Source organism: Xyrauchen texanus, chromosome 15 (assembly GCF_025860055.1).
Source record: "Xyrauchen texanus isolate HMW12.3.18 chromosome 15, RBS_HiC_50CHRs, whole genome shotgun sequence".
Classification (NCBI taxonomy): domain Eukaryota; kingdom Metazoa; phylum Chordata; class Actinopteri; order Cypriniformes; family Catostomidae; genus Xyrauchen; species Xyrauchen texanus.
In genome coordinates this window covers 25,203,434-25,215,674 of record NC_068290.1, presented here as the reverse complement: position 1 = coordinate 25,215,674, position 12,241 = coordinate 25,203,434, and positions in this window count along the sequence as shown.

The following is a 12,241-nucleotide window of genomic DNA, read 5'->3' as shown; positions in this document are numbered from 1 at the left end:
TGACTTATACATTTATGCATTTCCTGGGAACCCAAAATATTGTCGTTACTATCATCCTTTCTCTATCTCTAATAGTTGAGCTACAGAGCTCCTGCATTTCAACCGATAGAGTATGGATCATGTTTAACCTGGCATATACGATACTGTAAACACATATTTGTATAGTACTTTTAATGCAAGTTGAACTGTTCTTGAAATAGTTTTTTATTGTTGCTTTTCAGTATGCTCTGCACATTGGGTGCACCCTTTAATTTTACCTCTGTAAGTAATTTATTAGCACTTCAAGAAATGAATGATGTTTGTTGCAGTCTTCAAGAGTGACTCTCCGGAATTATCTCTGAAACGTATCTCCATATTTCCCTCCAGACCACACTAACCATCCTGTGAATGACAATTCTAAATCAACCAAAAATGTATGTTACAGAACAGAAGCCATTGTTCAGAAGTCACTTCCAAGAGCAGAACAAGGCACTCACAGCAGCAATGAGGTATGTGTCAAATATAGACATACAGTGAGGAAAATAAGTATTTGAACACCCTGCTATTTTGCAAGTTCTCCCACTTGGAAATAATGGAGGGGTCTGAAATTGTCATCATAGGTGCATGTCCACTGTGAGAGACATAATCTAAAAAAAAAAAATCCAGAAATCACAATGTATGATTTTTTAACTATTTATTTGTATGATACAGCTGCAAATAAGTATTTGAACACCTGTCTATCAGCTAGAATTCTGACCCTCAAAGACCTGTTAGTCTGCCTTTAAAATGTCCACCTCCACTCCATTTATTATCCTAAATTAGATGCACCTGTTTGAGGTCGTTAGCTGCATAAAGACACCTGTCCACCCCATACAATCAGTAAGAATCCAACTACTAACATGGCCAAGACCAAAGAGCTGTCCAAAGACACTAGAGACAAAATTGTACACCTCCACAAGGCTGGAAAGGGCTCACGGGAAATTGCCAAGCAGCTTGGTGAAAAAAGGTCCACTGTTGGAGCAATCATTAGAAAATGGAAGAAGCTAAACATGACTGTCAATCTCCCTCGGACTGGGGCTCCATGCAAGATCTCACCTCGTGGGGTCTCAATGATCCTAAGAAAGGTGAGAAATCAGCCCAGAACTACACGGGAGGAGCTGGTCAATGACCTGAAAAGAGCTGGGACCACCGTTTCCAAGGTTACTGTTGGTAATACACTAAGGCGTCATGGTTTGAAATCATGCATGGCACGGAAGGTTCCCCTGCTTAAACCAGCACATGTCAAGGCCCGTCTTAAGTTTGCCAATGACCATTTGGATGATCCAGAGGAGTCATGGGAGAAAGTCATGTGGTCAGATGAGACCAAAATAGAACTTTTTGGTCATAATTCCACTAACCGTGTTTGGAGGAAGAAGAATGATGAGTACCATCCCAAGAACACCATCCCTACTGTGAAGCATGGGGGTGGTAGCATCATGCTTTGGGGTGTTTTTCTGCACATGGGACAGGGCTGACTGCACTGTATTAAGGAGAGGATGACGGGGCCATGTATTGCGAGATTTTGGGGAACAACCTCCTTCCCTCAGTTAGAGCATTGAAGATGGGTCGAGGCTGGGTCTTCCAACATGACAATGATCCGAAGCACACAGCCAGGATAACCAAGGAGTGGCTCTGTAAGAAGCATATCAAGGTTCTGGCGTGGCCTAGCCAGTCTCAGACCTAAACCCAATAGAGAATCTTTGGAGGGAGCTCAAACTCCGTGTTTCTCAGCGACAGCCCAGAAACCTGACTGATCTAGAGAAGATCTGTGTGGAGGAGTGGGCCAAAATCCCTCCTGCAGTGTGTGCAAACCTGGTGAAAAACTACAGGAAGCGCTCTGTAATTGCAAACAAAGGCTACTGTACCAAATATTAACATTGATTTTCTCAGGTGTTCAAATACTTATTTGCAGCTGTATCATACAAATAAATAGTTAAAAAATCATACATTGTGATTTCTGGATTTTTTTTTAGATTATGTCTCTCACAGTGGACATGCACCTCACGATGACAATTTCAGACCCCTCCATGATTTCCAAGTGGGAGAACTTGCAAAATAGCAGGGTGTTCAAATACTTATTTTCCTCACTGTATATATATATATATATATATATACACACTCACCTAAAGGATTATTAGGAACACCATACTAATACTGTGTTTGACCCCCTTTCTCCTTCAGAACTGCCTTAATTCTACGTGGCATTGATTCAACAAGGTGCTGAAAGCATTCTTTAGAAATGTTGGCCCATATTGATAGGATAGCATCTTGCAGTTGATGGAGATTTGTGGGATGCACATCCAGGACACGAAGCTCCGTTCCACCACATCCCAAAGATGCTCTATTGGGTTGAGATCTGGTGACTGTGGGGGCCATTTTAGTACAGTGAACTCATTGTCATGTTCAAGAAACCAATTTGAAATGATTCGAGCTTTGTGACATGGTGCATTATCCTGCTGGAAGTAGCCATCAGAGGATGGGTACATGGTGGCCATAAAGGGATGGACATGGTCAGAAACAATGCTCAGGTAGGCCGTGGCATTTAAGCGATGCCCAATTGGCACTAAGGGGCCTAACGTGTGCCAAGAAAACATCCCCACACCATTACACCACCACAGTGGTAACAAGGCATGATGGATCCATGTTCTCATTCTGTTTACGTCAAATTCTGACTCTACCATCTGAATGTCTCAACAGAAATCGAGACTCATCAGACCAGGCAACATTTTTCCAGTCTTCAACTGTTCAATTTTGGTGAGCTCTTGCAAATTGTAGCCTCTTTTTCCTATTTGTAGTGGAGATGAGTGGTACCGGTGGGGTCTTCTGCTGTTGTAGCCCATCCGCCTCAAGGTTGTGCGTGTTGTGGCTTCACAAATGCTTTGCTGCATACCTCGGTTGTAACGAGTGGTTATTTCAGGCAAAGTTGCTCTTCTATCAGCTTGAATCAGTCGGCCCATTCTCCTCTGACCTCTAGCATCAACAAGGCATTTTTAGCCCACAGGACTGCCGCATACTGGATGTTTTTCCGTTTCACACCATTCTTTGTAAACCCTAGAAATGGTTGTGCGTGAAAATCCCAGTAACTGAGCAGATTGTGAAATACTCAGATCGGCCCGTCTGGCACCAACAACCATGCCACGCTCAAAATTGCTTAAATCACCTTTCTTTCCCATTCTGACATTCAGTTTGGAGTTCAGGAGATTGTCTTGACCAGGACCACACCCCTAAATGCATTGAAGCAACTGCCATGTGATTGGTTGATTAGATAATTGCATTAATGAGAAATTGAACAGGTGTTCCTAATAATCCTTTAGGTGAGTGTATATATACACAGTATATCACACACACACACACAAATATACTGTATATACACTGATCAGTGACAACATTAAAATCTAATATTGTGTAGGTCCTCCTCGTGCCACCAAAACAGCGCCAACCCGCATCTCAGAGTAGCATTCTGAGATGATATTCTTTTCACTACAATCATACAGAGCGGTTATTTGAGTTCAGGGTTTCCCGCAGCACTTTGAAACTAAGGCGGCCGCCTAAGCAACACACGCCTGCCGCCTTAACTACGTCGCCAAAAAAATATATATGAGCGATATTCGCCGTGTTACTCTGTCCTGTTTTCTCCCTTTCCATCTTTAAATATGTGATAAGCCTTCGTGTTCGCTTCAGTCTTGTTATCAGCGCGTTCTTCCATGAGCGGCCGAGCGTGTGTGTGTGTGTGTGTGTTCATCTGAGCCTCATTGGTCTGTCACTGCTCGTCAATGTCAGAATATTTGAGATGACCAATCAAATCAAAGTAGGCGGGCTTTATGTTCACAGCGCAGATTTTAGCAGAGCGACTCGACGCGCTTCAGTTTATGGTCGGTCAAGTGCTAGATAAGATGTAAGTTGCTAAACTAAACATTTGCTATTTGACAGTTTTTTTAGGTCATAAATGTTATTTATGAAAATATGCATAAATGGTCCACTCGTAAAAGAGTGCAATTACCGAAGGGCCCTTGAAATGTTTTTTTCTAAACCAAGGAGGATAGCCTGTAGCGATGCTAGGTGTCAGCTCTGCCATAAGCAGTGATTGTAATAAGCTTTGCACATTTTGACGGACTATTAGATGTAATGTTATTACCTTGACAAACTAATACATCATTAAAAAGATATGACTCAAGTTTCAGTATTTGTCTTCATTTGTGTCAGGAGTTATGCAATCCCACCCCCCACCACCTTAACTAACAAATTTTCTGCGGGAAACCCTGGAGTTACAATAGACTTTGTCAGTTCAATCCAGTCTGGCTATTCTCTATTAACCTCTCTCATCAACAAAGCATTTCCATCCACAGAACTGCCGCTCACTGGATGTATTTTGTTTTTGGCACCATTCAGAGTAAATTCTAGAGACTGTTGTGTGTAAAAATCCCAGGAGATCAGCAGTTACAGAAATACTCAAACCAGCCCACCTGGCACCAACAATCATGCCACAGACCAAATCACAGAGATCAAATATTTTCCCCATTCTGATGGAAAACTGACCCGTATATGCCTTATTTTATGCACTGCTGCCACACGATTGGCTGATTAGATAATCACATGGATGTTTGTTGGTGCCATACACGCTGGTTAGAGTATTCTGTAACTGCTGATCTCCTGGGATGTTCATATATATAATATATTTTCATATATATTGTATAGGTGTTGTTGCAAATATTAAAACCAATAATTACATTATTCTTTACTCTTCTCTAATGAAGGCGCTATCAATTATTAAAGACCTCAAAACAGTTGTGAAGTGGCTACATAAACAGCAGTTCAGGGGAAAAGCCTCGTTTCCTACAGTTGGAAAAAGGGAAAGGGCCATCCACAATCATTTTGATGAATCCAAACTTTCCTTCACATTTAATTTTCCTTACAATGATGACATGGAGATTTTTTTTCCTGGAATTACATGATAAGATGGGCCCAAGATTAAATTGTTCTTTTGATGAGTTTTAAGTTGTATATTTATGTTGTATAAATTGTATAAAGTTTTGAGTGTTTCAAATCGTTTAAATTATTATCTTAGTTCCATTTGATGAATATTAACCTTTCTTATTAGTTTTCTAATTGTTCAGTGTATATTTTTGCTAGGCTTTGAAATTGAAAATGTATTTTTAATTTGATATGTTTAAATATATATGACATTAAATACCCATGCTTTGTTCCTTAAAGTAATACCTGTGACATCATGAGCATAAAGGAAATCACATTATCACATATAAAATAGTCAAATGGGTAACATTTTTAAAACAAGGTTCCATTTGTTAACATGAATAACAATGAGCAGTGCATTTTCAGCATTTGTTAATCTTGGTAAATGTTGTTTTAAACATTTACTAATATACTTTTTTTTAATTAAAAGTTGTATATATTAACATTAGTTCATGCACTATACTGTTCTCTCTATATGTTTGCCTTCAGAACGTGAATATAGATAAACAGCAAGACAAACTCTGTTCAAGAGCCAGGATATGAGCGTCTTGCTCCTTTAATGGTATAACATGTACTGCAGTTTACATGGACAAAAACACCGGCCACTGAACCGAGTAAAAAGCCAACGCTTACGACAGGAATTAGAAGAAAGATTGATGATGCAACTCAAACATCTCTGAAGCGTTCACTGCACCATGAGCTCGTTATTTCCTGTTACCCGATGCGCATTGCTCATGGAAAACGTCAAAATAAAAGTCCTCACATAATAGCGGCAGGAAAAAATGATCTTATACAAAATATTAAACAATCACGTAATTATAATATTTATAAATGTAAATGTCTATCTCTGTAAATTATACACAGTCTCTAACAGAGGCAGAACACTCCCCACCTGGCATTATTAATGCCACTATAACAGTCCGTGTTTAGTCTTAGTCCTCTTTAGCTAGGAGTAAGATCACATCAGAAATAGGTCGTAAGAATGTTTTCACGTTACCACCTGAGGTTGTTTTAACTTCTATCTTGCGGACCTTTCCATCACTGCTCGGGAAGACGGATGTGATTAAGCCCAAAGGCCAGTCATTCCTTTTAGACTGAACTTGTTTCAACAACACAACATCTCCAATGTGCAAGTTTCGGTGAGTTTCAAGCCACTTCCGTCGAGGTTGGAGTGTACTGATGTATTCTTTTCGCCATCGGCTCCAAAACTCGTTGGCCAATGCGTTTACTTGTCTCCACTGACATCTTAGGAGATCCCTTTCAGTGCAGTTCTCAATTGGGACGGGTACTCCTGGCTTTTGGGTAAGGAGCATTGCTGGAGTGAGTACGCATGGAGAATAGGGATCTGAAGAGACGGGAATCAGAGGTCTAGCGTTTATGATTGCGGATACCTCTGCCATCAGAGTGCAAAGTACCTCATGAGTCAAGTGAGCATGTTTCTTTTGCAACAGCATACCGTCTAGAATCCTGCGGCTCACGCAGATCATGCGTTCCCACGCTCCCCCCATGTGGGAAGCGTGTGGAGGATTGAATTCCCACGTACAGCCATTCTCATGGAGGTATTTCAGAAGACTAGGTTGGTTTTCTTTTGTTGGCTGCATGCCCAATTCCTGGCTAGCTCCAACAAAATTGGTTCCTCTGTCCGATCTGAGCTGTTTAGCAGGTCCCCTCACAGTGAAAAACCGTTGCAGAGCGTTGATGCAACTGGCAGTGTTCATGGATTCTATAACTTCTATATGTACTGCTCGTATACTCATACACGTGAAGAGTATAGCCCACCTTTTGTTTTCAGCTACCCCACCTCTGGTGCGTCGAGTGACCACAGTCCATGGACCAAAAACATCTAATCCCACGTAGGTAAATGGAGGAGATGTACTGAGGCGCTCAGGAGGCAGATCTGCCATCTTCTGGACTTCCTGCTTTCCTCTGAGTCTGAGGCATGTCACACAACGATGGAGAATGGAGTTTATCAGTCTTTTCCCTCCTAAAATCCACAAGCCAGCCGATCTGATTGCTCCTTCTGTAATATGTCGGCCTTGATGGTGCACTTTGGAATGATAGTAACTCACCAACAGTTTAGCAACATGACTTTGCTTTGGGAGGATGATTGGATTCTTCACCTCTGATTCAAGAGAGGCGTGTCTCAGACGTCCACCAACACTCAAAAGATCGTCATAGATGTAGGGGTCGAGATTCCACAGCCCACTTGAATGAAAAACTTGTTCGTTCCTCTGCAGAGCAGCATACTCCTCTGGATATAGATCTTTCTGAACATGTAGAAGAATTAGTCTTTTTGCGGTTGCCTGCTCTTCAGGAGTGCGTATTCCGCTACACTGGTGCCATCCTTTACACTCATGTGATGTGCTGATAGAACCTGACGTGTGAGAACGTGCTTGATGAATCAGAAAGGAAATGGCTCTTAGCAAAGATTCCCAGGTTGAAAAGCGCTGAAACCGTTCTGAGAAGTGGCTTCTGTCAATTTGAGTAACGAAGCTGGACACACAAGGCCTGATTTCTGCATCCTCCTTAGGATTCACCAGTTCGAATAACTCACATTCTTGCGCTTGGGGCAGTTTGTAGAGAAAGCTGGGTCCTGTGAACCATATAGTGTCATTAAGCTGTGATGCAACCACAGATCTTGCCGCTAGATCAGCTGGATTCTGGTCCGTAGGCACATAATTCCACTGATCTGGAGAAGTTGATTGACGTATCCGTTGAACACGGTTGTGCACATAAACGAAGAAGCGTCTGGACTCATTGTAGATATATCCCAGGACTACTTTGCTGTCACAATAGAACCTCACAGCATTTGGCTTGTAGTCTAGTTCATCAAGGATATGTTCAGCCATCTCTACAGCCAGCACCGCTCCACACAGCTCTAGGCGAGGGATGGAAGGCTCAGGACGAGGCGATAACTTTGCCTTGCCCAGCACAAATCCCACTTTTGCCTCGCCTTCATCAGTCAGAGCTCGAATGTAAGCCACTGCCCCTATGGCCCAGTTCGAGGCATCTGAAAAGACACACAACTCAATGTATGAAGTGTTAGAGAGTGAATGATGTAGGTATGTGCGTGTGATGTGAATGTTGCTTAGCTTTTGAAGTGAGGTTCTCCATTCTTCCCACTTGTTTCTTTTCTCTTCAGGAAGGGCTGTGTCCCAGTCATGCACCTCTTTAGCCAGCTCACGTACTAGCGCTCTGCCTTGGATTGTCACTGGTGCCACCAAGCCCAAAGGGTCGAAGATGCTGTTCACAGTGGAGAGCACTCCACGGTGAGTGTAGGGCTGGTTGTTAGTTGCAACTTTGAAGGTGAAGGTATCTGTTTTTATGTCCCAGTATAAACCCAGACTTCTTTGAGTGGGCCAAATCTCATTTCCAAAATTCAGATCTTGGAGGCCAGAAGCCAGGTCTTCTGGTGGGAAAGCTTGCATTACTTTGACACTGTTTGAAGCTATTTTATGGAGCTTAAGATTCGACTTGGAAAGCGATTCTTGAGTGCGCTTGAGCAAGTCGATCGCTTCAGCTTCTGTGGGAAAGGACACAAGCCCGTCATCCACGTAGAAATGTCGGTTGACAAAGTGTGAAGTGTCAGTTCCGTACTCTTGCTCACTTTGCTGTGCAGCTAACCGTAGACCGTATGTGGCCACTGCTGGAGAAGGGCTGTTCCAAAACATGTACCCTCATACGGTATTCTACCACTTCTTTGCTCAAGTCACTGTCTCTGTACCAGAGGAATCTCAAATAGTTTCTGTGATCCTTTTTCACCAGGAAACCATAGAACATTTGTTGGATGTCCGCCATAATTGCAATGAGATCTTTCCTGAACCGTAACAGCACACCTAACAGGGAATTGTTTAGGTCAGGGCCTGAGAGGAGAACATTGTTCAGAGAAATACCTTGGTGTTGCGCACTGGAATCAAATACCACCTGTATCTGTCCCGGCTTTTGCGGATGATACACTCCGAAGATGGGTAAATACCAACATTCTTCATCCTCGTGGATAGGTGGCGCTCTTTCTGCATGATGGTTCTGAAAGAGCTTCTCCATGAAGGCAGAAAACTGTTCCTTCATCTCCGGTTTTCTGCTCAGTGTGCGATGCAAAGAATTAAGGTGAGACAAAGCTTGTTCCCGGTCTGGGTGACCGAAATGGCAAAGGAGCGACCCAGTTTTTCAGTTCATCTTGTTGGAACTCTGTTTGCATGATTTTCAAGAAGATCTTATCCTCAAAGGACATGGCAAGTTTGTTATCATTCTTGGTTCTCTCAAATACCTTGAACCCAAGTTCATCTTTGTCTTGCATGCAATGAGTAGCATCATTGAACGAATGGGAAAATACAACAGACTTATACTCCCCACCATGGCACAATTTCTCTTTCACTTTGAGGTGGCTCTGACATGGAGTGAGAAGAGATGGACGACCATTCTCCAGGATGTTAGTTTTAAAGACACTCACCATCGGCTTATGAGCTTTGTCAATGCAGACATCACCTACAATCACCCAGCCTAAATCCAACCGCTGTGCAAAGGGAGCATTGTGAGGCCCATTAATTTGTTGTCTCACTTTGTGTACACGGATCATGTCTCTTCCCAGCAATATTAAGATCTGAGCATCAGGATCTAGCTTTGGGATGAACTATGCCAAAGGTTTCAAGTGTGGATGAACAAGGGCGACCTCTGGAGTGGGAATTTCTGATCTGCTGCTCATTATCTCGTTACACTCTATTAGTGGAGGGAGATCAAGACATATCTTACCATCCAGTGTCTCTATTTGGAAGCCGACTGCTTTTCTTCCAGACATTTCTATTGAACCAGCACATGTTCTCAACAAATATGGAGAGGGGTTACTCTGGACTCCAAACAGACGAAAGAACTCTCCTTTCGCCAGTGAGCGGTTGCTCTGGTCATCAATGATGACATACATCTTGATAGCTCGTCTCTGCTGTCCTTGAGGAAATACACGCACCAAGCACATTTTTGCACAGGATCGCATTGACGTACTTTCTCCACAAATTTCTGTGCACCTTGAAGTTACCTCTGGGGTTGTGTTGACCTGTTGTTCTGTGTTTGGTTCTTGCGTCGGAGGTGTAGAGAGGGGCGGGGCTATGTCAGGATGCATAACTGTGCAATGTCTGTCAGAATCACACTCTGAGCATTTGAGGATCATGAGACATTCTCTGGCTACATGACTCGGAGAGCAACACCTGAAACATCTTTTATGTTCTTTCAGCAGGTTCTTGCGTTCCATCAACGATCTTTTCCTGAAGACTCTGCATTTAGACAGAGGATGCAATTTGTTATGAATAGGGCAGTACCTTGTCAAGTCTCTCTTAATAATGTCCTTCACATTAACTGAATATGACTCATCATTTGTGGATACATCTGTCTTGTGCACTGACACGGGAACTCTGCTAACACCATGCTTATAGAGGGGTTTTTCATTTCTGATGGCTGTATAACTACTGTTTGAGAGCTTGAAACTAGGATCATTCCTGGCTTTAGCTTCACTGCAAACGAAATGAGTGAAGAACGAGAATGGGGGAAAACTGACCTTTTTCTCTTCTTTGAAACGTGAACCAGCGAACAGCCATTTTTCTTGCAAACTTACTGATAACTTCTCCACTATGGGATTGATACCACGAGGGGTGTCGAGATAAGCTAACCCTGGTAAGTATGTGTCTTCTTTAGCTGCAAGGAGCTCCATGAGCAGGTCTGCGAGTTCCCTGAGTTTTATGCTGTCTTTTGGAGATAGACGTGGAAAGTTATCCAACCGCTTAAATAAAGCACTTTCTATCACTTCAGGAGTAGCATAACATTCTTGAAGTCTCATCCACGACAGTTGAAGAGCAGTTTGTGGATTAGTAACATACACAGCTCGAATCCTTCTCACATGATCCGACGATTCCTTCCCCAGCCACTTGACTAATAAGTCTAATTCTTCACTGGCTGTGAGCTGTAAGTCTTGTGTAGCATTAACAAATGAAGACGCCCATGCTCTGAAGTTCTCTGGGTTATCATCAAACATAGTAAGTCCTGTGGTGACTAGCTCTCTACGCGCTACGAATCTAGCAAAGTCTGACATAGGGACGACTTGACTTTGAGAGAAATGCTGCATATCTGGATGGACTGCGTACCTTCGTGAAGCAGGATCTTGACATGGAGATGCTTTAGATGCAGTATTTGGTATGGAATGAGGCAGATTATACAGTGACTCTGGATATCTTGCTCGTTGCTGACATTCACCTTGACAGCTTTTGCTCCGCTCCAGAACAGTATCTGCGCCGCCGTCGTATGCAGCGTTCATGCTCTCAGACTTTATCGCACATGGAGTCGATTCCTTCACACAGGTTAACAAAGAGCTATTCAGAGGTAAGGTAGCAAAGTCAGAGCTCACCTGAGACTGGTGTTTCACATATTCTTTTGTTCTCATTGAAATCACATGTGATGAAAGTATGCTCTTTTCACTGCGATTGTCATCACATTCCATTGCCACTGCTGTCTCTAACGCTTCAGCCTCTGCCAGAGCAGCGGCAGCTTCCTTTTCAACTTCCAATGCTTCTAAACGCGCTTCCACCATTGCTCTCTCTTGATCCAGTTTGGCTTTCTCTTGCTTCATTTCAAGTTGTCTTTTTGCAAACGCCATCTTGGCACGTGCAGCTTCTGCTGAGGCTCTAGCTCTAACGGCAGCACTGGCAACAGAACACTTGGAGGAAGATGATGAGCGTGCAGAACCAACCTCTGAAGATGCCTTTTCTTTTCCTCCACTTTCCATGATTACATCTGTAACTTCTTCTAGCACCCGCTGATCCATGGCTTTTTACTATACTGTTCTCTCTATATGTTTGCCTTCAAAACGTGAATATAGATAAACAGCAAGCCAAACTCTGTTCAAGAGCCAGGATATGAGCGTCTTGCTCCTTTAATGGTATAACATGTACTGCAGTTTACGTGGACAAAAACACCGGCCACTGAACCGAGTAAAAAGCCAACGCTTACGACAGGAATTAGAAGAAAGATTGATGATGCAACTCAAACATCTCTGAAGCGTTCACTGCACCATGAGCTCGTTATTTCCTGTTACCCGATGCGCATTGCTCATGGAAAACGTCAAAATAAAAGTCCTCACATAATAGCGGCAGGAAAAAATGATCTTATACAAAATATTAAACAATAAAGTAATTATAATAATTATAAATGTAAATGTCTATCTCTGTAAATTATACACAGTCTCTAACAGAGGCTGAACATGCACTATGAA